Raw genomic sequence first — 26534 nt, 5'->3', positions numbered from 1 at the left:
GTGTTTTTTCATATAAATGTCTATAACTCTGAAGTCAATTGAGATATTTTCACCAAAACTGACACACATATGTATGGGCTCACTCTGAGGACACGTAAAAAAAATTGTGGGACTGAGCCTCTTGGTGGCGCTATAATAGAACAAAACATGAAATTCCCATTGACTTCAATACAGTTTTGTGAAATAAAATGCTATTTTCATTCAAAACCTACTTTTTCAAACTCCTCCTACACCGTTTGTCCGATTTTCACCAAAATCGAATCGTATCATCTCCAGACTGTGCCGACTAAAAGTTATGGATTTCGTGTCGATTGACGAAACCGTTTTCGTATAACGCAGCAGCAAAGTTGAGGCATGATGCTAAAAGCATTATTCAGGCTTTATCTCTGCAATGCCTTGACATATTGACACCAAACTTTGTATGTGTCATTGTCACTTCACTCTGACTACATCACATCAGTTTTATAACTGCGCCACCTATTGGTCGAAAGTGATAATGCATTAAATCATATTTTTAATTATTGTTTCTATGATTTTTCAGGCATTTTGCCTAAAATCCTCTTTAAATGTCTTTAATTGCTCATTGTTGCAGTTGGTCTGACACTTTCAGACACGTCGAAATGTCTTGTCGTCTTATTCTGCTTGGCCCCGGTAATTGCTGCTTGCAGCTATATTTTTTCTCGTGACTCGTGAGATTGTCGTTTACATTATTAAATTGTTGGAAACGCACATTTATTTTCGACTTGTCGGAGTCGGGCTTTAACTACAGCACAAACTGTTTGCATTGCCTTAAGATTATTTGCGTGCGGCTCTTTCCTTTACACTATTGGAGATGCGGAGAACTTGATGGAAAGTGTCTGTCGTGTCATTCGAAGTTTACCTGGCGCTTTTAGGTTTAAAAAACAGTTTTAGGTTTTTTTGTGGCATTTCCAAGCCACTTAAGACCCAATGTTGTAAAGCAGTTTTTTTTAAAGCAATTTTTTTTTTTAGGCTATCATAATTTTTTATGAAGATCATGCAATCATGACCATGCCGATTACAGTATGTCACTCAGGCTTCACTAACGTGATTGGTACCATAGACTATAGGCTACCATAGACTGCCATCAAGGCCTCAATGAAGGGGATTATGTGAACAGAAAGGGGGTTCATAATGTAAATGTGCAGCCCAGTTACTATTGGGATTCTTAATATTCCAGATTAATAATATTATATAAAAAACAAACAAAAAAACAGTTGACTAAAATCTTCCATATCACAAATGTGAAAGCAAAATGGCCAGGATCTGTGCATGACTTAAGAATTTTCAGAGATTCACATTTATGCACATTATTTGAAAGTGGTAAGGAAAGTTCCACAATTAAAGGGATAGTTCACTTTGAAATTAAATTTTGGTATGTTTTAGCTTACCTCAAGGGCATCCAAGATGTAGGTGTCTTTTTTTCCGCAGTAGTTTCAATTTTGATATTTTTAGGTCAAACCGTTCTTGTCTGTCAGTCATATAATGCAGGTCGATGGTCACTGTCTCAAAGAGCATGCACAGAGTCCAAATTAAAACAATTCCCCATCGTCCAAATTAAACAATTCCCCATCGTAAGTACACATTGATGGCCTAAGACACGAAACGAGCGGTTTGTGTGAGAAAACGAACAGTATTTATATCGTTTTTACCTCTTGTACACAGCCACGTCCAAGTGATCTGAGAGACCGGGTGGGTATAGATATATACAATAGAAGTCGCCTTGGCTACTGCAGTTCATTGGAACGAAACCGTAGCCAAGGCGACATCTAGTGTATATATCTACCCACCCGCGCTCTCAGATCACTTGGACGTGGCTGTGTTCAAGAGGTAAAAACGATATAAATACTGTTCGTTTTCTCACACAAACCGCTCGTTTCGTGTCTTAGGCCATCAATGTGTACTTACGATGGGGAATTGTTTTAATTTGGACTCTGTGCATGCTCTTTGAGACAGTGACCATCGACCTGCATTATATGACTGACAGACAAGAACGGTTTGACCTAAAAATATCAAAATTGAAACTACTGCGGAAAAAAAGACACCTACATCTTGGATGCCCTTGAGGTAAGCTAAAACATACCAAAAATTTATTTCAAAGTGAACTATCCCTTTAAATATCAAGCTCACTGTATTACATACACTTATGCTGATCCTAACAGAACTGCATTTTTTCATAGGTGATTATGACATGTTCCTGTCTGCAGACAGGTGTTTTATGACCCCATTCCCTGACCCAAACCAGTTACAATGCAGCTCTAGCCAGGACAAGGGCACACAATGAAATTAACTTTGGCTAACTAAAGGGAAGATTTCAGTGTCTGAAAAGTCTGAGGGTTGCACACCTGACAGGGCCTGTGACATTGCATGTGCCAAAAAAAAAAAACTTTTCATTAAATGTTTAATAAAAGACAAATATGCTTAGTTCCTTGAGTTTTATTTCAATTGTTCTTTGTAAAAAGAACAGTGGTCAAGTGCCTGCAACAAGAGATATTAGACACATGCCTCATGCAACAAATAAAAAGGAAAAGTTGGCTATATGCCCACCTGTAGGCCTATGTCTCCTCTGTCTGTGCTAGATGTGGAATCCTGCAACTTATATTGCAGCCATAAAGCATACAAGTATAAATTAAGTAAAGTTATTTATGCACTTGCAGATAGGCTAGTTCCTCCATATGACAGTTATCTGAGAGGGTTTATTCACTGTCCAGTGCAATGGAAACAAATGGACATTACAAACTTTCTTTCCTTTGGAAAGTTAGAAAATGTCCACTTACTGCACATATTTCAGCCACCACTTTCTTGGGAACAGATACAGTACAAGTGTTGGTGTATTATGTAAAAGTGCACAAAAGAGGAAAACACAATGTCATTACAATGAACTACACTCGGGAAAAATGTGATCAATAACTCATGGCAAAATATTTGTACATTAACATAAGTTTATCAGTTTTCACTTTCACAAGTCAAAGCAATTCATCATTACTCAAGAGACAGTTGAAATGACTATACGACCTTAATTTAATGCAGCAAAATTTATTTTACAGTGTAGGCTACTAAGATCTTTTCTTTACTTTTTTTTCTCAGCCTTTTTCTTGGTTGCTTTTATAAACAGACAACCATTTATTTATCAGTGCCTTTTATACAAGAGACTATAATATAACTAAAAATTACCATTATGTAGAATATTTTTGTACTTCACTTGTATTTGTTCCCATGTTCTAGTGTGGTGACTCTGACATTACAATGAACAAAGTAATTATGCAATTATTAAAATACAAATATATAAGCTAATAACCGGGCTGCCAACTCTCATGGTGCGTTCACACCGGACGCGAGTGATTTCAATGTTAAGTCAATGCAAAGACGCGTTACGCGCGTAAAAAATTCCTGCGGCGCGAATGAAGCCGCTTGTCCACCAGCGTCCGATACATTTTTGTTCCGACGCGACGCCTGTGACGTTTTCGCTGCTTTTCGCGCCGGGAAAAATATACTTTAAATATGAAACCATAGCAACGCCCATACACAAATTCTCGCCGCCGAGTTTCCATTGGCTGCTGCCCCGCGTTTTGACGCTCTCATTTGCATAAAGTATCCACCGAGATACTTTTTTGCAGCGCCGCTGTTGACCAAATCGGCGCGACGCGACCCATCATGCTTTGCGGGGGCGTTTTTGCTGCCTGACGTAGTTCCATAGGAAATGAATGGGCTTTGGCGTCGCGTCAGAAATCGAGACGCTGGTGGACAAGCGGCTTGAGGCGTAGAGCGCGGCGCGGTAGACGCGAATACGCCTCATTCGCGCGTCAAGTTCGCGCGAATGGCGCGAATTGAGCGTCTGCCGCGTTAAGCGCGAATGTTTTATGTAGTGCTTTTTGTGCATTCTCGCGTTTGACGCGAATTCGCGTCTGCCGCCCGAGTTGAAAAATCTGAACTTCTGCGTCAATTCGCGCCGCGTTAACCAATCAGGAGCCTGCTTGCTGCTGTCACGTGGTGAAGTGACAGTTTATAATGTTATTTTATGTTTGGCCTCGATAAATTATTTTGTAATATGACTAAAATGCTTGGTGTGCAAAGCAAATCTTTCACATAAAAACTCGATTTCAATATATGAGAGATACTCATTTTGTATTGAATGCTATTTATTCCATATCTATTCTAGATTATATGAAACATTATTATTCTAATGTAAAGACAACAAACACAATTTAGTGTATAAAAACCTTTTTTAAAAATCACAGGACAGGTTTCACTTTTGGAGGCTGGCTCCATTTATTATCAAAACAAAAATAAATGACAGATTAGGTGGGTGCGGGCGAGGGTGAACCTCGCGCCGGGCTGTACAGTGCGGGCTCGACAGGCATAGACCACTCGAGGCCGAGGCCTTATACGGCCTACGCTGTCCTCGTCAGCGTCCTCACCGTTAGGTCCACCAAACCTAGCTCCTGTAGCAAATTGTGAAACTCCTGAAACCCTCCGGAGGGTCTGGTGGGTGGACCCGAGTACAGCGACGATGTCCCCTACGCAGCTGTTTCTGCTCTCCAGAGCATATACGAGCGGTGACTCTCTCGATTAATGCTAATGCTAATGCTCGATAAACATCTAAAAAAGATGGCCGCCAACGGGTTTCGAAACTTTCGCCTCCGGATTTCGCTTCAAACTTTTGTTTTTACGCGCGTTAGACGCGCGAATTAACACAAAGTGGTCAAGCGTCAAACTAGACGCGGTAGACGCGAATTTGACGCGCTATACGCGTCCGGTGTGAACGCACAGTCACGCATTGAGCGTGAGACTCACGCAATTGACACTTTTCACATGCTCTCACGCCACACATCCATTTTCTCACGCACAGAAAAATTGCGGAGCAAAGAGGTACTTTTAATATTAAACTAATTATCAGCTCTTAGATTCCGTCAATTTTATTACGAAATTCAGACAAAAATACGTTTGGCGCTTGTAAATGTGACGTGACAGATCGCTGAGCGCCTCAGTTCAAGTGCACGTGAACCGATCATCTGTTACTTTTTTATTTAAAGATGCAGTACAACTTACTGCAAGTATACATAATATCGACCAATTAGTGTTTTTCAACCACGGAAAGAGGTCAATATATAATAGCAGGAGAACAATTATGTCACATAACATTACATTTACCTCAGGGAAGCCATTTAATGACCATAGCATGTTAATTGAATAGAAAAAATAGCTAGAGAGGAGATTTTGCTGAGCACTATATTACATATTTATTATATTGAATCAAAATCGGAATCAAATCACAAGAATATAATTGAAATCTTGAAATTTTTGTCAAGCAATAATAAAAACTGTATCCTACCAGTCATTGTACAATGTAAACATTGTAACATGTTGTCACTAAACTTCATAAAATTCTATTTAGTTACCAAATGTTTTGACAATCACAATTACACTTATTGTGATGCAATATTTGTTTTTACATGAACGCGCAATTATCTCAGATAAATCAATCCAGCTATACTAATTATATCCGGCAAGTGTGTTCGAAGAACCTAATTAGCCAGATCATGATTAGCACGATAATATCATCTTGGATGTGTCATTTGATCTCGGATGTAATAAGCAACGTACGAAGAACGAGCCCCAGGACTGCAAACACACGCTAAGTCCCAATTCGCCTACTTATACTACGACCTAAAAGTATGTACTTTTTTGTGAGGAAAAAGTACATACTTTTGAGTGTGTAGCAAAAAGTATGCACGTTCTGGGACATACTTCGATGACGTCATGCAACGTGAACGAGAACGTGGTTGCCTAGTTGCGTACACCGCGACTGTTAACAAAACATGTTACTTTTCACATTTTTCATTCATTCTTATATGTCCAATATAATTTTATTTACTATTCCCATCTTTTTTTCCACAATACATTTAATGTGTTTTACCAAATTGAGGATTGAAGCAGGGCGTCGTCGTAGATCAACCAAACGCAGGTCGTTTGTGAGTCTGCTGGTTCTGACGTTCATGTGCAATGTGTGTAACGAAAGCTACTTATTTTCTGAGTTCAAATATTTAAAGTTTATAGTATAACTATTGTTTAACGTATTTTATACTTAATTTTATATACTCAAAAATACCCCGATGAAAATGAACCATGCTTTTACTATAGTAAAAGTGTAGTAACCATGTTTCTTTGGTTGGACTGATAAAGTTAACATTTGTACAGCCACAGTATTACTACAAATAAGTCAGTGCGGTTAAACTATGGTTTGTGTAGTAAAAGGTGTTTATTTTCATAAGGGTTTATAGTAAGGTATAAATCTAAGACAGAAACATCAAAAGAAATACATAAAAAAATACACTTGCATGACACTGTAACGTACTAGAGCCTTTATTTATTGTTTTGTAGCCTGATAACCCCAATGAGGCGCTCAGTATCTTCATCGGAGACTACAAGATAAACACGGTACTTTTTTGGCACAACATAAACCCATTAATATTCCGAGACAATAAAATATAACTTTTTATTAGGGTTAAACATTTTAATACACTTAAAAACTGAGGGCGCATCTCCGCTGCTGCATCCAGCTGCCATGTTTAAATCACCACCATCACCACAAAGCTCCTCCGTCCCGCACGCACGCAATGGGTTGTGGGTAATATTAGCCGTTGAGTGTGCATTGATCTGCACTTCGAATTCTAACCGGCAGGGCCGGCCCTGACCAATTTGCTGCCCTAGGCAAGATTTTACCTGGTGCCCCATGCATCACAGCCCATTTCACCCCGTCATTGTGTTCATGATTATTTAGCCTATATATATATATACACACACACACACACACACACACATTACAGCCTAAACACAAATACCAAGAGCATTACATCTAGCATTCAAGTCAAGTCCCCATTATCTTTTATAGTGCGTTTTACAATACAGATTTAATGTGAACTTTGCTATTTTTAATAAACCTGTAAATAAATATCATTACTAATTTTGGCAAATACATTTTTAAAATGCCATATACATGCAGTACAGGCCAAAAGTTTGGAAACTTTACTATTTTTTATGTTTTTGAAAGAAGTTTCTTCTACTCATCAAACCTGCATTTATTTGATCAAAAATACAGAAAAAAATGCAATATTGTGATATATTATTACAATTTAAAATAATTGGTTTTCAATTGATTATACTTTAAATTATCATTTATTTCTGTGATGCAAAGCTAAATTTTCAGGATCATTACTCCAGTCTATCATGATCCTGAAATCATTCTAATATGATGATTCATTATCAAAGTTGGAAACAGTTCTGCTGCCTAATATTTTTTCATAACCTGTGATACTTTTTTAGGATACTTTGATGAATAAAAAGTAAAAAAAAAAAAAAAAAAAAGAAGAAAATGTTTTAAAAATATAAATCTTTTGTAACAACTATATACACTAGGCTACTGGTCAGTAATTTTTTTTTCTTTCTTTTTTGGAAATAAATCAATACTTTCATTCAACAAGGATGTGTTAAATTGATAAAAAGTGATAGTAAAGAAGATTTATATTATTATACTTTTTTTTTTTTTTTTTTTTAATAAATGCAGTTCTCTTTAACCTTTTATTCATCAAATATATTAGGCAGCAGAACTGTTTCCAACACTCATAATAAATCTAAATATTAGAATGATTTCTAAAGGATCATGTGATAGACTGGATGTCACATGTGACACTGAAGACTGGAGTAATGATCCTGAAAATTCAGCTTTGCATCACAGAAATAAATGATAATTTAAAGTATAATAAATTGAAAACCAATTATTTTAAATTGTAATAATATATCACAATATTACATTTTTTTCTGTATTTTTGATCAAATAAATGCAGGCTTGATGAGCAGAAGAAACTTCTTTCAAAAACATAAAAAATAGTAATGTTTCCAAACTTTTGGCCTGTACTGTATCCCCCCCAAAACTGCACAACTGTAGAGTAAAACATTTTTTTTTAAAAAGTGATAATAAAAAATGCGTCTTAAAACTGACATGATTGTTACAAAATCACACTGTCTGGGGCCTCTGGAGAACTCAGAGCAACTGCTAACATTAAGTTTAAGGTAAAAATAACTGCCATGAAATTATAGTATCTTACTCCTATGCAATTAGATAAACTGTTAATTCACTACATCACTTTACCTCTGTCTTTATCCCCTTAAATCCTCTTCTCATCTTTTTGGCACTGTATCTATCGCAGACTATAATGCTCATTTATAATGTGTCATGTAAATTCGGCCATCCGTCACAATCAGGAAACTTTCACCGTGTCTAGAACTGGCGCGAGCTGCCAGGCCCGTGTCTACAGAGGAGCCTGAGTGTGTTAAGCGCCCTCAAACAAAAGCAGTGCTGTCTACATTGGATGCGGCGTCGCGCACGCTACACAACAAATTACCAACAACTGATCGCGCGCGCGCTCTGTTTCTGACGCACTTCAAGCACTCGCTGGGCGGGGGAAGATTGATGTGCGGACCTTTTTTTGATGGTATTTCGAATTAATGGTTTTAAAATAGTATTATAAAAAAAATTAAAATTGTAAAAAAAAAATTCACTCGTTCACTCATTCTGGCGCCCCTATGGATGAGTGGCGCCCCTAGCATTTGCCTATTCCGCCTATGCCGCGGGCCGGCCCTGCTAACCGGAAATAGTAGACTATCCGGGTATCTTTGGAATACTCATTTCAACATACTACGATTTGGGACGTACTAATTCTAGTTTCGCATACTATTTAGGACGGATAGTATGCGAATTGGGACTCAGCAACAGGGAGAATAAATAGGGAGAGCAAACAAAGCAGGTAACGAGGGAGGACAGGTGGGGAAAATGATTCAATAATCAGGTAACAAGGTGGGCGGGGTTAGACAATGACAGGAGAGCACATGGCACAAGGAAACACATGACAAGCCATGTGCTCACACAAAACACAAGCACATGGCCAGTAAAATGAATCACAAGCCATGTGCTTACACAGAACAAGACATGAAAGCACACAGCTAGTGTAAAACACAAGCTGTGTGCTACACAACACAAGCCAAGCGTGAGCTCATCCTGTGCACTCACAACAGAAAAGACAAACATGCGGAGCATGGATGTCTGAATCCCGACACAGAACCGAAACCAAACTAGACCGATGTGCCGGGATCCAAACACCACGCCCCGCACATGTAACACGGCACGTAGACAAGTGAGTGCACGGCTCGACCACGCTCGAAACCGCAAACTCAGACAAAGACGAGACAAAAAGCTCAGAGCTCTGTCACAAAATCAGGAATTTAAAGGGTTCAGGAGTGATAGAACCCTGACAGTCAGCCTTAAAAATAACCCTGTGTAACATGTATCATTAAGTATAATTCACACAAAATGATTTGGTCTCCTGCTAAATATGTGGAAATGAGAGCACATGGTGATGTGTACATATTTATTTTATAGAGAACGTTTAAGGGCAGATAATTCAGAGGCTGCTTATTTGTGTTTTATATCAGAGAGGAATAAAAGATCCAATGAAACTACACAAAACCAACAACCAGTTACACCTCTCCACAACTTTTCATCGCTAATTTTTCACTGCGTGTCTTTAGTAAATCCTGACAGTAGTTTAACACCAAAAGGGTTTGTGCTGACGCAAGTGGTCAGTAAATCTGGCCCATAAGCTTACTATATTATGTACCTATTTTAATATTTGTTATGGAACAGAGAATCCAGACAGAGATAGAATGAATGATATAAACTTTATTAGATACGGACGGAAAACAGGAAATGCAGGTGAGTGTTTGCTGACGATGTCGATAGTATGAGGGTGGATAATGGAGAGATCCTGACAGTCTTTTGTGTTGTATATGGTGTGGAGGTCATGGATGGCTGTGTAGAAGGTGGACGGAGCACAAACCTCGATGAAGGAACAGGTAGGTAGCAGGAACACGGAACAGGAGACCAGGAGGTCCATGGAGAGAGGTAACATGCACCTTGGGATCGTAGAGTCAATGGGTAAGTGAGTCCTAGCTCAAAACGAGACCAGATAATGAGACTGTGTGATGGAGATGATGAGGGAATTGGGTGACCAGACGTCCCGAAAAAATCGGGACAGTCCTGAAGTCTAAGCTGTTGTCCCGAAGTAGTTATTGTCTGATAAAACATTAAAAACTGTCCGTGGAGGTTGAGTCGTCCTGCAGCATCTTTTTTGTTTCTTTTTTTGAATGTCTGATGTCGGGTTACACAATTATTCAGTTTTCTTATTTAATACCATACCATACCATACCATACCATCAATTTAGTTGTAATAATAATTTTGGCATAAGGCTTATTAGCGTTAGGCTATAGCCTGAAAGGTCTGATTTATGCACTGTTACAACAGTCATTGTTTTATTTTTTCACAATGACATTTGAGTTCATGATTTTAATGTTGTTTTTTTGTGGCAGACTAAAGACTAATGACAGACTGTTGATCTTTGAATAAAAATATGTTTGGTTCAGGTTTGAAATTCATTATCTTTTATTATAGGCTATGTAGTCTAATATCATAGTATTATGCCCCATATGTGTGTAATGCTGTTGTTGCTAACACACACAATGATGAAGAGGAAAGGAGTTTTCCAAAATATAAAGTCTTTAATAAACAAAATCAACCATAAACCACACATGATGAAAACGAGAACTGATCAGCAGTAATTGAAACACTGGAAGTATAAATACAAAGTAAAACAAAGGTAACTAGACGAGAAACAGATGAACATAATCAAATAATCAGAAAGCAAGGAACGAAACATGGGAACTAAAGGAAACACAACATAAGAGTCCACAAACAGAACATAACCATTACAATGTGTTTCCGACATACCAACATCACCAACCCACATGCAGTTTGGATAACGGACACATGAAATGTACTGTATATATCCCACATATAGTGGCTCACTGGGCAGGACTGCTGCCTCACAATAAGAAGATCCCTGGTTCCAGTTCTTGGTGAGTGTGATTGTGTGTATGTCATATGTGACTGTCACATGTATGTGTAATTTGTATATTATGCAATAATTCAAATACATATTTTGTATAAGCTAGATACTGTATATATGTCAATGTATGGAATCATTCTGATTCCAAATAGGTTTAATGAATGTTTACACTTTATATGAAGATATATTTTATATAATGTAAATATAACAAACTTTATGTACACATAATTAATTTCTGAATGGAAAGGAATGGTTTCTTCCTTGTTTGGACAATGCACTGGGAAAAAAATTCCAAGTCATTTTAAGTTTTCAAGCTTTGAAAAAAAAAAAAAAAAATGGGGAGAACAGAATAATAACAGGACCTGTGCCTCAATGACTATAGCAGCAACCTTAGCTTTGGGTTGTTTTTTTGAAAGCCTTTTCTCGAGGCTACCTGATCAGGCTTTGGTCCACCTGGACCGTGTTGACTACAACAAGCTTTGAGGTTTTTGCCACATTGGCTACAACTGTAATGTTAGTCAGAGAGCTTGCAACAGAAAACTGACTGACCAAATATTTAATAACAGTACATACACTATAGCTGAAATGCTTTGTTTCTTTTATTTGTTCTATTTCAGTGTATTTGCAAAAATGTGTATGGATCTTTAAATATGAAGTTCAGTCTCTTCCATAAGTTGTGATCAGCAGGAATTATTCAAGAATGAAATCAAGGAGTTAAAAATTAAATATCCTACATTACAGTTAATATCTTTTTTAATAAAAATGTAAAATCCTATACATTATATTAGTTATTTATATTACATTATTATAAATATAGTTGTCTATTTTATATTTTACCATTAGACTACAGATATATTTGAGCCCCTCTTCTCTAAAATATTAGAACATAATAGGAAGATATGTACCTGTACAATAATATTTATACGAGTTATTTTTTAGCATTTACAGTATACTATTGTATGGATATTTTTAAGATCTCAGCCCATTTCTTGACCATCTAAAAAACCAGGAACATGTACTGTCACAATAATTTATTTAAATATAGACAAAACGGTTTATGTGATGCATTTCCAGTGCTGTGACAGCAAAGGATAATTTTATTTTGTGTGAGTTACAGAATGAATCCAACATCTCTAACGTGTCACACACGCATCTCATTCAAACGGCTACATGTCTGAACTCAAATCTGGCATGCCAACAAATCACACACAAGACAGTTCCTACTTCAAGTGCTCTGAGGTCATAGGGTTCACGCTCACGTCTGACTGAAATACGCCCCATGACATTTCACATCCGCAAACCAGTGTCTTAAAGAGCTTCAGGCACCAGTTTTATTATTGATTTGCCTGCACTGATCAGAGAACAAATCAACTGAATGAACAAAAAACTGAAATCAGATGAGAACAAAACTTGAACTGAATTGAGCTAAATGTAGACATGATTGTTTTCTGTAGAGCTGCTTTTTACTGTAGCTGAATTGAAATGTTTCATAATGAATTAACTTTACACGGTTTTCAAACTGAATTATTACCTTGTTACAGCTGCTTTATAGCAGAATTTGAATCCGTTTCTTATTTGATAAAGTTTGTATCATACAGTAATTCTGTTACTTTATATAACTAAAGGTGACTTGACCAGATTTCAATTGGAATGGGATGATTATCTGTGCATAATGATTAATGATGGACTTTATACTACTTTTCTTCACACACAGTGTTATTATATGGTGTCTGAATAGTAAATTTATGATCAGTGCATCAAACATATAAATACAACTAAATAAATAAATAAATAATGATGACAGTGTGAGTTTCTATTTAACAATTTAGAATTGGGTCCCTCAAAATTTAATACAGCACCAGAAATTACAGCGAGCATAATTATATAGGCTATGTTATAATGTCCATCGAGTGATGTACTGAATGTTTCAGAATTAAATCAGCTTATACTATGAACGTCAAAGGATGTGTAAACTTGTCATGATGTCAGCAAAGGGGTCTCAGAATACAGTTATGATATTAATTGCAATGTAATGAAGAAATGAAAAGTAAACGGTTGCTATCATCATGAACCCTAACCACAGTTATCTCTTATACAATACCGTTAAAAAATTTGGATGACACTTGATTCTGTTTTTATTTTTTCCTTAGTATTAGAAACAATGTCAATCCAGGAGCGTGTCCAACTTGGCTACATCACATCGTACCTCCATCCATGTAAAGTTAAGGGCAGAACTGGTAGTGAGAGTGTGAGTCTGAACTCTTGTTTGGCAGTGAATTGAGAGTCGAGTCACCTTGATACCTGCTGCTTTACTGACCGAATCCTGTGTCTGACCCCTGTCACTAAAATCTGCCAGCACTGCTCAACAAACACTGGAGTTACAGACTCAAAGTTCACTCATGAAGGACACATGCACGAAATAAACTCATCATATGTTTCTGTATATAAAACAATATCTATCTATCTATCTATCTATCTATCTATCTATCTATCTATCTATCTATCTATCTATCTATCTATCTATCTATCTATCTATCTATCTATACATTTGTATAAATAACAACCAAATCAAGCTGAAAAGCATTTAGTTTCTGTTATTGTGTGTTAAGTGTGCCGGCTATCTATTCATATGCAACCCTAGGCAGGCAGGATTGGCTTTGGATCCTGTTAGCTGGATTATGTGGACATTTGTGCCACCAGCCTTCAACATGCTCATTAGTTTGGTGTTTCTCTGGAGACAGGTGATTTTCTTAGAGCTGGAGCCAGCACCTGTGCCAGACACCCTTTCACACGCACCCAGACCTCACAACTCAAGGACAATTTAACATTGCCATGCAAGCTCAGCCACAACTGCCTCCAACACATCCGGCACAAAACTTTATGATAACATTACCCATGTCAAACAGCCGCTGTGTCCATTAATAGTTTCAAAATGCTTCTGAAAACCAGTTCATTCTAGATTATGAGTGAGTTGAGCAATTCACTGCTGGAAGATTACATGAATAGTACTGCTAAAAGCATACTTAAAAGTGAGGAGTGTAATGTGCAAAGTGTGTAATCACTGTGGCTCTGGGCATGTCATCTTCTGACAATGGTGAGAGTACGAGCCGTGGTCACACTAGAGTTTAAGTATTAAAACAATTCTTTGGACACCACAAGGGACAAGATATGATGCCACATTTGAGTGCTTAATAAATCATAAATGTATATAATTAATGAAAGTTACTCTACTTTCCCACTACAGTGCAAACCAAGCAGCTTTAAAGAGTAAAATCCATTATTTGACCTCTCTTCAGATTCGCAGAGCAGAAATTAATCTTTGTACTTAAAGCAATACCATACCCAGTAATTATATCAATATATATAACAAAAATATATTTCTTAGCTGAAAATCTTCTAACAAAAACACATTTTTGAATTTGTAACGAATGTGGGGCTGAGCTAGATGAAGATTACTAAACAAAGGCTTGAATTTGGGCCTGCCCATCACAAAAAGCAATCATATGGATTCTGAAGATTTGGATTACAGCGCACAAATAAAACTGATTGCATTTTTGGTGTAGGCTGTTTTATGGTCATGGATGAGACCTGTCCATTATGCTGCTTGATATTGCAAACTGTCATTGGTAATCATGTTATTTTAATTTATTATAGTAATTATAAACACACTGGTTTGTAGCAAATTATTACCATTTACTGCATTTTCTTATTTTTCCAGTTATTTACTATAGTGGCTAATGCATTGGAACCAAACTGAATCAACACTAAACTGATTTCAACTGAATAATGACTGTTCACTATTGTCTTTTTAGAGCTGCTTTCCAGCAGAATTGAAATCCGTTTGCATCATCGAATCAATATTTTCCTGTTTATCACTCTAAAGCTGCTTTGAAATAATCTGTATCTATATAAATAAAGGTGACTTGACTTTTTACTTATTTTTTTGAGTCACAGCATTTTGAGAAAACGTATTTTGTGTCCCACGGCAAACAAAATAAATATTACATGATAAGTAATGGTTAAATGATAATGAAATTGTATTAATTTAAGGTTTTAAAGTCTTGTTTATCATTATGTAATTCTTTGAAACACATTGACACCAGAAGTCAGAATAGAATGAAATAATTTCAAAATAAGTAAATGAGTCAACTGCGTTAAACAAATGTGAACCACGTTTTACGCCAATTACAAACAAATACTCATGAGATCATCCCAACAATGAAGGAGCATTTGTTTCATTACTTTTGAAATCCCATGTGGTGCTATTAGAGGTGCAGAAATTACTCACTTTTGAACAATGCTTTAACAAAATTAAAAAAAAATTGAACCTTCAATTATTCACATGCAATTTGAGGTCAAGCTGTCAGTCTGCTTAATTCATTTCTCCACTTCAGTACGACTCTAGAATGATTAAACATCCCATTAATTGATTTCATAGTGTAATTTTTTTTTTAAGTGACTAATTAGGGTGTGAAATTGATGTCGTACCGATGTCACAGGAAATTGAGATGTAGCACAGACTCTCTGGAGACACAGCAAGCGCATATGGAGAAATACAAAGACAAACCGTAGAGTCAGGACAGAACGACTGGTGGTTACCAGATGACGACCAACAAATGCAAAGGAGCGAAACGCAAGTGTAGAGGAAGGACACAGCAGAAACACAGGAGAAGCGCTGAGTGCTGAAGCCTTCACAGGGCAGCTCTGAGTGGAAACAGATGGAGCGTTTCCACCTCCTCATAAGCAACACACGTCCACCTCATCCTTCACCCGAAACCTACAGCGCTTGACACCTCCTGCGGTGGCTGGTCCTCCTCGGCTGCGGGTTCAGCCTGACAGCTCTGACAAGAGGAGGTTTGAATTAACGCCGGCCCGCTCACATTATATGCTCCTGTGACTGGAGAGAATTGCTGTCTGCACTTGGCAGTTCTGTCCCCTCGCTGGCCTGATATGAATGACACTCATTATGGTGAGAAGGACTTTACAGCATGTGGCGCAGCACTGTAAGTAATGCTTACCACACAAACTATGGACTGACTGGAGCTTGTTGCAATCCAGCATAATCAGCCTGGCCTGCCACTAAGTAGTAATTAATAAAAATAAAATAAAAATACCTTTTTGCCTTACATAAACCATAATACAGAAATAAATACACTATAACCATTTTGGATAGGTTTGGTGTTTATAATGTAGATAATACAGTAACTTCATAGATTTCATAAGTCACATACAAGTTTATACAGAAAATGCAAAACTGGATTTCCTGAATTACAGCATTTGTATTTCCAGTAAGTAGTGGTATTTTTTTTTTTAAGTAACAATTTATTGATCTCCTAAAATGTCACTTTCTCAAGTATTGGGAATTTAGAATAATTTTAGCAAATTGGATCGTTTGGACAGTTTGTTTTAGTTTGGTCAAAACAGCAATTCACTGGTTCTTTAACGTAATGCCAACATGAAATTGAAATTGACTTCCATAATACATGTTCACAGTCTCATTGTGAACGATTCATCTGTGCATGCTATTCTAAAGGAACAAAGGTTGTTTTTGTAATCTTTCAATAACTGCAAAAAAAAAATTTGCCCACATACTGACTTTTATTTTTATTTTTTACATTTATTATTATTATTATTATTATTATTATTTAACTCTGAATACATTGATTAGCTTGCTCAGGTGTCTGTTATTAGGGTCAGAGCTAAACTCTGCAGATTTCAGGAACCCTGACCCTCACTTGAAACTGGTTTTGAGTCCTGCACCATGATGCCATGAACGGATATGCACACACAAGCATTGAGAGCATTACTCTACACCTCATATTCACTGTTGCATGTGGAAAAAGGAGTTTGTCATGCCAGATGCCGGTCAGTGCTTGCAGTGGGAAGGTACTCACTAGTACTCTGTAGGGGGTGGTAGTGGCGCAATGGATAAGACACATGCCTTTGGTGTGAGAGACCCGGGTTCGAATCCACTGTGAGACACCAATGTGTCCCTGAGCAAGACACTTAACCCCTAGTTGCTCCAGAGGCGTGCGACCTCTGACATATATAGCAATTGTAAGTCGCTTTGTATAAAAGCGTCAGCTAAATGATTAAATGTAAATGTAAATGTAAATGTACTCTGTACCTGCACTTCTGAAATAGTTCTTTAAGTGTTAGTCAGTGGGTAATTCGGTACTTGTTTTTTTGAGTGCTTGAAGTGGGCAATATTAATGGATTTATTCTTGCACACCAGCTGCTCATTTAACATGATGTTACTCTTAGAGAACTATTTTCTAGTTTAAGCACTGGACGTGTGCAGTTAATTAAAGCCACTAATACTGGCGGTGAGTCTTTGCGAAAATCAGTTCATGACACAGGATGAAACTTGTTCTCTTCAAGGCAAACATTTTTTTTTTTTTTGAGACACTCAAATGGCCATGATGACCTCATGAGGTTGTGGAAAATTGTCTTAGATAATATATTATATAGCAAAACAGTGCTTTGGACAACCCAGATGTGAGTCATGACTCATGTTCTTGTTTCACTGTCCTATCACCATAAAGGCAAAAATGTAACTTAATCTGCACATTGTTCTTTTTTATACTTTGTTTAAGGCTAGGCTAATTTATATAAAGACTATTTAAAAGACAAACATATTCTCTAGAAAAATCATTTTTGGAGAATATTATACAATTTCAGAATATTGATGATTGTTTTGTCATTTATAAAGGATTAGCAAAAAATTATGAACCATTTGTTTTATACACCAATCTAAGATTTTCAGTCACATTTCCCATTTAAATTGGTGCCAAAATGTAATTCACCCTACTTCTCTGCAATGTGGGTTCCCATATACAGTAGCTAATTTTGATGTTTCGGTTTTATTAATTCTAAGACAGATTTTGAGGCCAAAGCTTAGATCCAATATAGGGATAATGCTGCACTGGACAAAGTACATTCTTCATTCCTCAGATGGACCAATTCATAATTCTTAAAGGTAGGATAGGCAATTTCAGAAAGGCTAGTGCTAGCAATAGCAAGCTAGCTTTGAAAGCATGAGATCCCACCCTTCCTTCAGTGCATCTCTAAAGCCATGGCTCCTTCAAAACACATCAACGCACACAGCAGATTCTGCAAAGCGTTAAATTATCTCATGCTTAAAGCACATAACATTACAATAATACATTTCGCTGTTGATAGTGTTGACATAAAACGCATAAATCTGAGTCTGAGGACGTGAACAGCTCCAGGGAAGAACGTCACGGGTTGCCATCTTGTTCAGGAGGAACTGTAAAAGGGGCTGCTGTTTGTTTTTGGTGCTCAGTGACTCTGCATTACAGAACACATTGTTGACGTGTGATGTCTGTGCGAGCAGGTGCTTGGAGGTATGGAAATACATTTGTTGACAGGCAGGTAGGACATCATATCATTGGATGACATTTTTTTGGTCATGAGACAATTTACATGTTTTAATATTTAGACCACTTCAATTATTTATTGCTATCAGAATTGAGTTTCAACCAGCACAACAAAAAGTGTTTATTTTAAAAAAAACTGCCTACCGTACATTTAACTGCCACATCACAAAAAAAAGCTGTTTAATACAAACCACCAACAAACTAGTTTAGAATGAGATTTAAATAGCACTGCACCTTCAGTATTTAAATCCAAATGTACTGTGCATTTTGGGTGCTTTCACACTTGGTTCGAATGCTTGATTTGAACCAGAGTTTGCTTGCCTGTTCGAAATGCAGCAAGGAAAGATTATTTATACGTAAAGTAGTCATGGATAATCTCAAAGCTGATTTGACTATACACTGTAAAATCGAATATTATTCCTTACTATAAAAATACTAGTAAGTTTACTTGATTTTAGCCAAAATGTTGAGCTTACTACAAATTTTATATTGTTGCTGAAATATTCGAAAATATAGCTCCCATAACTAGTGTAATCTAAGTAAAATTACTCAAAATGTCCAAGATGGGCTGTTACGCATGCGTACTACTGGTCCACAATTTCCCCTCCCCCACTGTCCACACAGCACAGAAGCACATGCAGAGGAGCTTCGTGAAGTTCAAGGTAAACTCTTTTAATTTAAACCTCATTTTCAGATTTGTGTTTGTTTGCTAGTCTTAATAATCGTTCAAATGTCTGTATTTTGTTAGTTGCATTCTTGTTTTGTTGAATATTAGCCCATGTTAAGAACTTTCACAAACACGTTTTTGTGCTGAAGTAATTTCCCTTCAAACAACTTATTTTCTGCTTTATATCTTTAATCCAGCTGCCTGGTTGCCTATTAATTACTATTAATTCGTTAATTTGTTGTAGTGATGGGCAGGGTTAGCCAGTAATTTGAACTAATGATTGGTCTTGATGCAGACGCGAATGTTTAACGTTACAGAAATCAAAATTTAGTGACAATTATACAAATCGTGTCAAATGGGTCACCTCGGTTTGAATGTTGTGTTTGTTATGGTATGATTTTCGTCGACGCTCAGCATAAACTATGATAATGTTAGCTGGACGCGCCAATTTTGAATAGGCAGCTCAGAGACACGGCTGCATTCACTCTAGAGAGCGCGCAATACAGACAAAGTACAAATGGATGGAAAAGACCGCTAACGTTACATCTTTAGATCAGTTATTTTAAAATCTTTAAAATACATATTTTTTAACTTGACTGGGCACGTTAAAAACCTAACGATAAATGACGAACTCCAGTCAAGCCGGTTAATTCGAAAACCCAATGCGTGCTTATTATGATAACTATGGCAATATGCAGGCAGCAAAATAAGAGGGAAATTGTGAGGTGTTTTTCAATCGAGTTTGTTAGCGAGTATTTTACAGAAATTATATATTGAGCGAGTACATCATGAATACATTTCCCAAACCGTGTTTTTGTCTTATCATGAATCACTATAGTATACATATAATCAGTGTTTATATTCGGACTATTTTAGGCCAGGCGGGTTAACCGCTGCAGAGTAACGTTAGCCCAGTGCCTGCGTGGCTCGTCATAGACATGAGAGAAGTAGCTCCGGCTGCAATGTTCTTCCGCAAGATGCATGCAGTTCTGTTTATTAACCGCTAAAGTGCCAAAAGTTATGGACTGCTGCTTTCAAAGTCAAGGCAACACATTTTTCTACATAAATGCCAACACTGGGGGCATTTATTGCTTTTTTGAATAGTTAATGTGATGCTAGTTTTGAAACAATGCACATTTTCAAAACTGCTTTTGTAAATGTTCATTAAACAGAGATATAATTGCGTACTCCACATTTCATTCATTTCCTGTTTTTTTTTATAATTTTTTTTTATTATAAAAAGAAATAATATATTGGGAAGAGCCGAGTTAAGTGTATTGGTCTGGCCCTCTACAACCGCCCAAGTTTTTTATGTGGCCCTTGGGAAAATTAATTGCCCACCCCTGCCTTAACCTATGGTATCAATTTTCTGGCAAAATTAAATAAATCAATTAAATAATAAAAATGAAAACTAAAACCAGATTAACCATTTCATTACAGAAAACTGTACACAAAATATGTGCCATTATAATTATTTCATTTTCACAGTGACAATGCATCATCTGTCAAATTGAAAAATAAAATGCAATTGGTGATTTCACATTTTATTTTCTCTACAATCTCGAGGCAAGACAGCCAATATTAAAATGAAAAGGCAACGTGAAAAAGAAACTGCAAATAGTTTTTACAAAGCTTTTTATTAACTCACTTATTTTGTTAGCGTTAATAAAAAGCTTTGTAAAAAAACTATTTTCTTTTTCATGTTTGCCTTTTCATTTTAATATTGGCAGTCTTGCCTCGGGATTGTAGTGAAAATGAAATGTGAAAGCACCAATTGCATTTTATTTTTCAATTTGACAGGGATGATGCATTGTCACCATGAAAACTTTAACAGTCTTAGTTTTCAAATAATACCTAATGCATGTGATGTTTCCATTTAACTCATTGACCAACTGCTTTGCATGTGTCCAACAATTTGAAAAAAGAGAGGGAGAGAAACACCAGTCTATGCATCTGATTATGTTGTTTGTTCTTTGACTTTTGATTGATGTAATTTTTTTTTTTTTTTTTTTAAGGCGTATCCAAGAGATGAAGATTTTGCCCAAGTTGCCGCAGCTCTAATCAAAGCACATCCCTGTTGACTGAACAGGGCTCCCCAACAGGCTCAGCTGGCTGGAAAAACAGCCTGAAATTTAAAATGGCCAACTATAGAACAAAACTCCGTAAATGTGGCTGTAGTGATGTTGCAGTTGGGGGAAAGAGAGGTGAAACCATGGCAACAAAGTCAGGCTTTAAAAAACCCAGGCGATTTGAATTAAATTTCTTGCCAAACTTTCCTAATGGGGAAGATGAAGAAAGTCAAGAATGCACAAGAGTAGAACTTGTAGAAGAAATTAAAAAGAGGCCCCCAAACATGAGCCTGATTGGCAAGAAGATGGACAGCACATTTGCTTTGAGACGGAAAGAAATTATCCACTCTGAACCTCCTGTCTGTGAGATTTTGAAGAAGTGGCCAGCACTTTTCATGGAAAGCCAGGTTTGTTTTCTTTTCCTCTTCAAAAACCTGTGTTTTTTATGAATTGTGTGTTTGAATGTTAACAACCACTCTTATGTTAATGCTTTAGATCTTAGCAGAATTCAATCGCATATCTGGGAAAAATCTGAAATCTCAGTTCTACGCTGCGTTGGACACACACTCTACACGCTTGTTTGAAATTTTCTGGAAAAAAGGAGGAAACCAGGGAAGAATACTTGATGAAATTTTGCAACAAGTTAATTCAAAGGTATTATTTTATGATGCTATCTTTGAATCATAATCTGCATATGATTGTTACCCTCGGCCGATAACGTGTCTACCTGTCTCTACTTTTTCATAGCCATCTGATGTAACATTTGTTCGCACCGCAGTACTTCAGGGACTTCCAGTCCTCTTGGGGGATGACCCAGAGGAATTTTTCAGGACGTGCTTTGTAAGTAATGTTATTGGTATTTCTGCTTTCTTAAAGGGATGGTCCGGAGTTAGATCAACCTAGGGTAATTTGCACCATGACATCGAGCCAAACACATTTGAATAAAATCCTGATGTACTTACAAACTTTACAATGCCTCGTTTTATGAGTACAGAACCTATTAGTACATTTACATTTAGTCATTTAGCAGACGCCTTTATCCAAAGCGACTTACAAATTAGGACAAAAAATTCAGCGAGTCATCATAAAGAGGCAAAAACAACAACAACGCAAGAAGTGCTCAAAATACGAAGTTCAGGTATTATTCAGAGTAGCATAAGCCTGATAAGTGATGTTTCAAAGGGAAAGGATATATATATATTTTTTTTTTTTTTTTTATAAGGTTAAGTGCTCACGGAAGAGATGGGTTTTCAGCTGTCTTTTGAATGTTGTCAGGGATTCTGCATTCCGGATGAGGGTGGGGAGAGCGTTCCACCAGCATGGTACTATTGTAGAAGTGTGGTTCTGGGCATTATTAGTGGGGTAATTTACGAGATACATAGAGCCATTAGCGCCTGCTCTAAGCCATACAGCTGATATCACTAAATAAGCTATAATTTTAATAATCTTCAACCAAGGGAAAAAAGGCTTCTGAGGGGTGTTTGGCTTGATGTCATGGTGCAAAGGGTGAATCTAGGTTGATTTTACTCCGGACCATCCCTTTAAATTGCCATTTTGTTTTATTCCATGAGAATATAGCTCATGTTAGGACAAATATTAATCCTGGGTGGTATACTTTTTGTAGTTTTGCATTAGATACTATATGTCTCTTGTGAAACAATTCTGATTTTTCTTTCCTTCTCTACTTAGGATGTGGATGTAGATGCAGACTTCAGTGAAGTAGATGTTGGCCTGCTCACAATTTTACCTGAAGGTATGCCTGCCAAACGTCCAAAAGCCCTCAACGTGGATGCACTAAGGGCAATCGTTCTGGAGGGAACAATTGTTGTGGATGATGTCCCAAATTTGCCACATGCTGTATGTCTCCTTTTTGCTTTGATATATGCTCTTAATTTAGACTACCCAAAGACAATGAGGAACACATTTGATTTCATTCAACGGGTATTTCTGTCTTTGGGAGGGAAGAATCTCAAACCCAAACTCCAAACCCTTAAAAATCAGCTTGTAAGCTAAACTTGTCTCCTTACTGCCTTGGATGCCTGCTGCCGTGTTTATGTTAGCATATTGGCATATTCATTTGCACTAATTTCAAGTGGCCACTGTGTTTTTTAAACCTTTCCAAAGCCACATGCTGTGTCAAGGTATGACATTTTATATTTCAGTGTTGTAAAAGCCTATTCAAGGTAGAAAAGGTCTGTATTTCAGCATTGTAAAGGCCTATTTTATGTTATTTTTGCTGTTTTGTTAGCATACAGTGCATTTTTTTGAAAATGTCATGACAGCAGAATGGTACTAGCCAAGAGATAAAGAGTGTTTAAAAAGAAAACTGATGTTTTAAAGCATATTTGTATTGTAATGTTCTTAAATTTACTGTTGAGAAATTAAACAGTTGAGAATTTCACACTTGTGTTAAGTGCATTCCATGCTAGTTGAACTACTAAAAATACGTTCACTTTACTTGAAGAAAATGTGGAAACCGATTGCACATATTTTTTTGAGTCTCCATAACTTAAAAAGGCAGATTAAAACCATGTTGAGAATAATAGTATTTAAGATGTTTGCAGAACGCATTATAACACTGTTAGTTAAATGGAATTACTCAAGTAATCTTACTACTAAATCGTAAGTAAGATTAGTAAATATTATAGAGTATGTTAACTAGAATTGATATTAAACTAAATTGATATTTACTACTTAATTTACTTGGGATGAGTTTGCTTTCTTTACTTTTAGCTGATTATTAACTTAACTTCAGTTTTCCCTTTAAGTTTGCTTTGCAAAAATAAGGCAATCGGTTTCCAAACTTTTTTTAAGTAAACTGAACTTATTCGAATTTACAGTGTAGTGAGAAAAGTCTTTCTTTTTGTAAGTGCACAGAACCACTGGCTGGCGTGGGAGCTGTGCTTAGATAATGTCTGTTTCAAAATTAAAAAAGCCCAAGCCATTTCCCCAATGAACAGCTGACAATTTGTTGTGAGAAACTTTAGTAATATATGAATATTGTAAGGTCAGGTGTTCTCAGAGACGAGGGAAGGCAAGATCTATAGGTGAATTTAATTAAATAACAACCAAAATAAACAAACCAGGAGACAAGGGAGCACAACTGAGAACCTCAGCAATACATTCAACAATGAACAACACCAGACAATACATTCAGCAATACATCAACAATACATGCAATACATTGCAACATCAGCAATACATTCAACAATGAACAACACCAGACAACTGAACACTGGAAACACAAGGGCTTATACACACAGGAGGTACTGTAAGTGACAAACAAGACACACAATCAGGAAGGAATGAGGAGAGCCAAATGAACTACAAAAGGATTACAAAACAGAGACAGGAAACTAGACTAAACAGAAGCCCAAAATGACACGAAAGCCTTTTTTTCCCTTGGCCGAACACTATTAAAGTTAGCGCTTATTTAGAGATATCAGCCAAATGGCTTAGTGCAGGTGCTAACGGATCCAAAGATGTATCTCGTAAATTACCTCACTAATAATGCCCAGAATGGTACCAAACTTCTACAGTAGTACAAATAGGTTCTGTACTCATAAAACAAGGCATTGGAAAGTTTGTAAGTACATCAGGAGTTTATTTAAATAACACTTGCATGACGGCTCATGCTACCGCTAACCCGGAAGTCGAGTTCAGTTCTGTGATTTGGGAAAAGCACGTAAAAGTCCTGGCAGAAAGCGATGCATAAGGATGTAGTGTAACGACGCCCAGTTCCAGGAATGCACTAATATTTTGTCGGTAGTACCAGTTTGCAACAAATTTTTAGTTAACACTAAGTTGTCAACACTTCGGAAAAAATAATAATTCGGCTTTACACTACATCCTTATCCATCGCTTTCTGCCAGAACTTTTACGTGCTTTTCCCAAATCACGGCAGTGACCTCAACGTCCGGGTTAGCGTCAAGAAGAGTCTGGAAGCATTCTACATGGTGAGTTACAGAGTGGCTAAACCCTATTCGCACTGGATTAGTATTATCTGGGGACCTCGTGTGATTTAGAAATGATCCCCACCCCCCCACATCTGAATTTCATGTGGTGCAATCGCACGGGATAAGTGAAGCCTGTGATTTTACTCGAATTTACGGACTTATCTCCCGGATATGATGTCAATTGGCTATTGCTTGGAAATGTCTTTTCGTTATAGGTCTAGCTGTATGATATTTCATAAACAGAAGAATGTTCCTAACCACATGCTGCTATACATGTCATCCATATCCATCTAATCATTCTTTTTGTTTTTGCTCTTCTGATGGTTTTCAGCTTTCTCTTTCTGCAAATTGTATAGTTGTATGGTGTATAGCAATATGACCCAGCACACAAAACACTGTCAAGACACTCCATTCTTCGCAAAAGATGGATAAAAAGGCGCATTGGAAACAAAAACCTTTTAAAAAAATCACAGAGATGTCGATTCGCACAGGACTGATTTATCACAGAAACTCGGTGTTCGGCGAAATATGTAAGGTCATTTGCGGGGGAATTTTTACTTTACAAATTACAGACATGGCCGATTCGCACGGGATTAAGATCACAGACATCCTGATCACAGATATTCTCTGCAATTATTACAAATGACTAGAGGTCACCAGGTAATAGTTATCCCATGCGAATAGGGCTTAAAAGACGGGCAAACCCCATATTATTGTGGAGAACTTAATTCTTCCTGCTGCTGCGATATAGCTGGTGTAATGCTTGGGGAAACGGCCAAAAAACAATACAGATTATGCCATCATCAGACACGGTTTCACGTCGCATCACTGATATGACAGAAGATGTTTTTTAAAAACTATTGCTTCGCATTAAAGCCAGCGAATTCTATGCTTTACAAGTTGATGAATCAACCGATGTAGCTGGTTTAGCTCAACTGCTAGTATATGTCCGGTACATTTACGAAGGTACAATTATGGAAGATGTACTTTTCTGCAAACCGTTGGATGGCAGGACAACTGGGGAGGAGATTTTCTAAGTCTTAGATAGCTTTGTAAAGTCACATGGGCTTTTGTGGACAAAATATGTGGGCATCTGTACTGATGGAGTGAAAGCCATGACAGGATTGCACAGTGGAGTGGAATCACATGCAAGCAGTTGCGCCCTGTGCAGCTTGGGTACATTGCAGCATCCACCGAGGCGTTGGTCACCAAGGGAATGCCTGGGCGTTTGAAGAAAGCTTTGGATGGATGCTGTGAGAATTGTAAGCTTTGTTAAAGGTCCCATGACATGCTACTTTTTGTAGGCTTTAATATAGTCATTAGTGGTCCCTAGTACTTTATCTGAAATCTCTTTCCAAAAATTCATCCTCAGTGCAGAATTATAGCCACTACAAGCCAGTCCCAGAATGAGCTTCCTTCAGACAGGCCGTTTCGGTGTCTGTAGCTTTAAATACTAATGAGGAGG

General features: G+C 37.2%; 1 protein-coding gene and 1 long non-coding RNA gene across 2 annotated transcripts in view; one reads left to right on the top strand and one right to left on the bottom strand.

Moving 5' to 3' along the window:
* The window catches only part of il1rapl2 (interleukin 1 receptor accessory protein-like 2), a 554898-nt gene that overhangs the window by 209077 nt on the left and 319287 nt on the right, over positions 1–26534 (bottom strand). The gene's annotated exons all lie outside the window — the stretch shown is intronic.
* Positions 21141–23960, top strand: LOC309504859. Its single transcript, XR_014208208.1, has 3 exons — positions 21141–21767; positions 21861–21953; positions 22803–23960. It is a non-coding gene; the product is annotated as an uncharacterized lncRNA (long non-coding RNA).

This window comes from Leuciscus leuciscus (genome assembly GCF_965113295.1).
Source record: "Leuciscus leuciscus genome assembly, chromosome: 8".
Taxonomy (NCBI): domain Eukaryota; kingdom Metazoa; phylum Chordata; class Actinopteri; order Cypriniformes; family Leuciscidae; genus Leuciscus; species Leuciscus leuciscus.
Note: the sequence above shows the minus strand (reverse complement) of the source record. Positions and strands in the feature narration are given on the sequence as shown.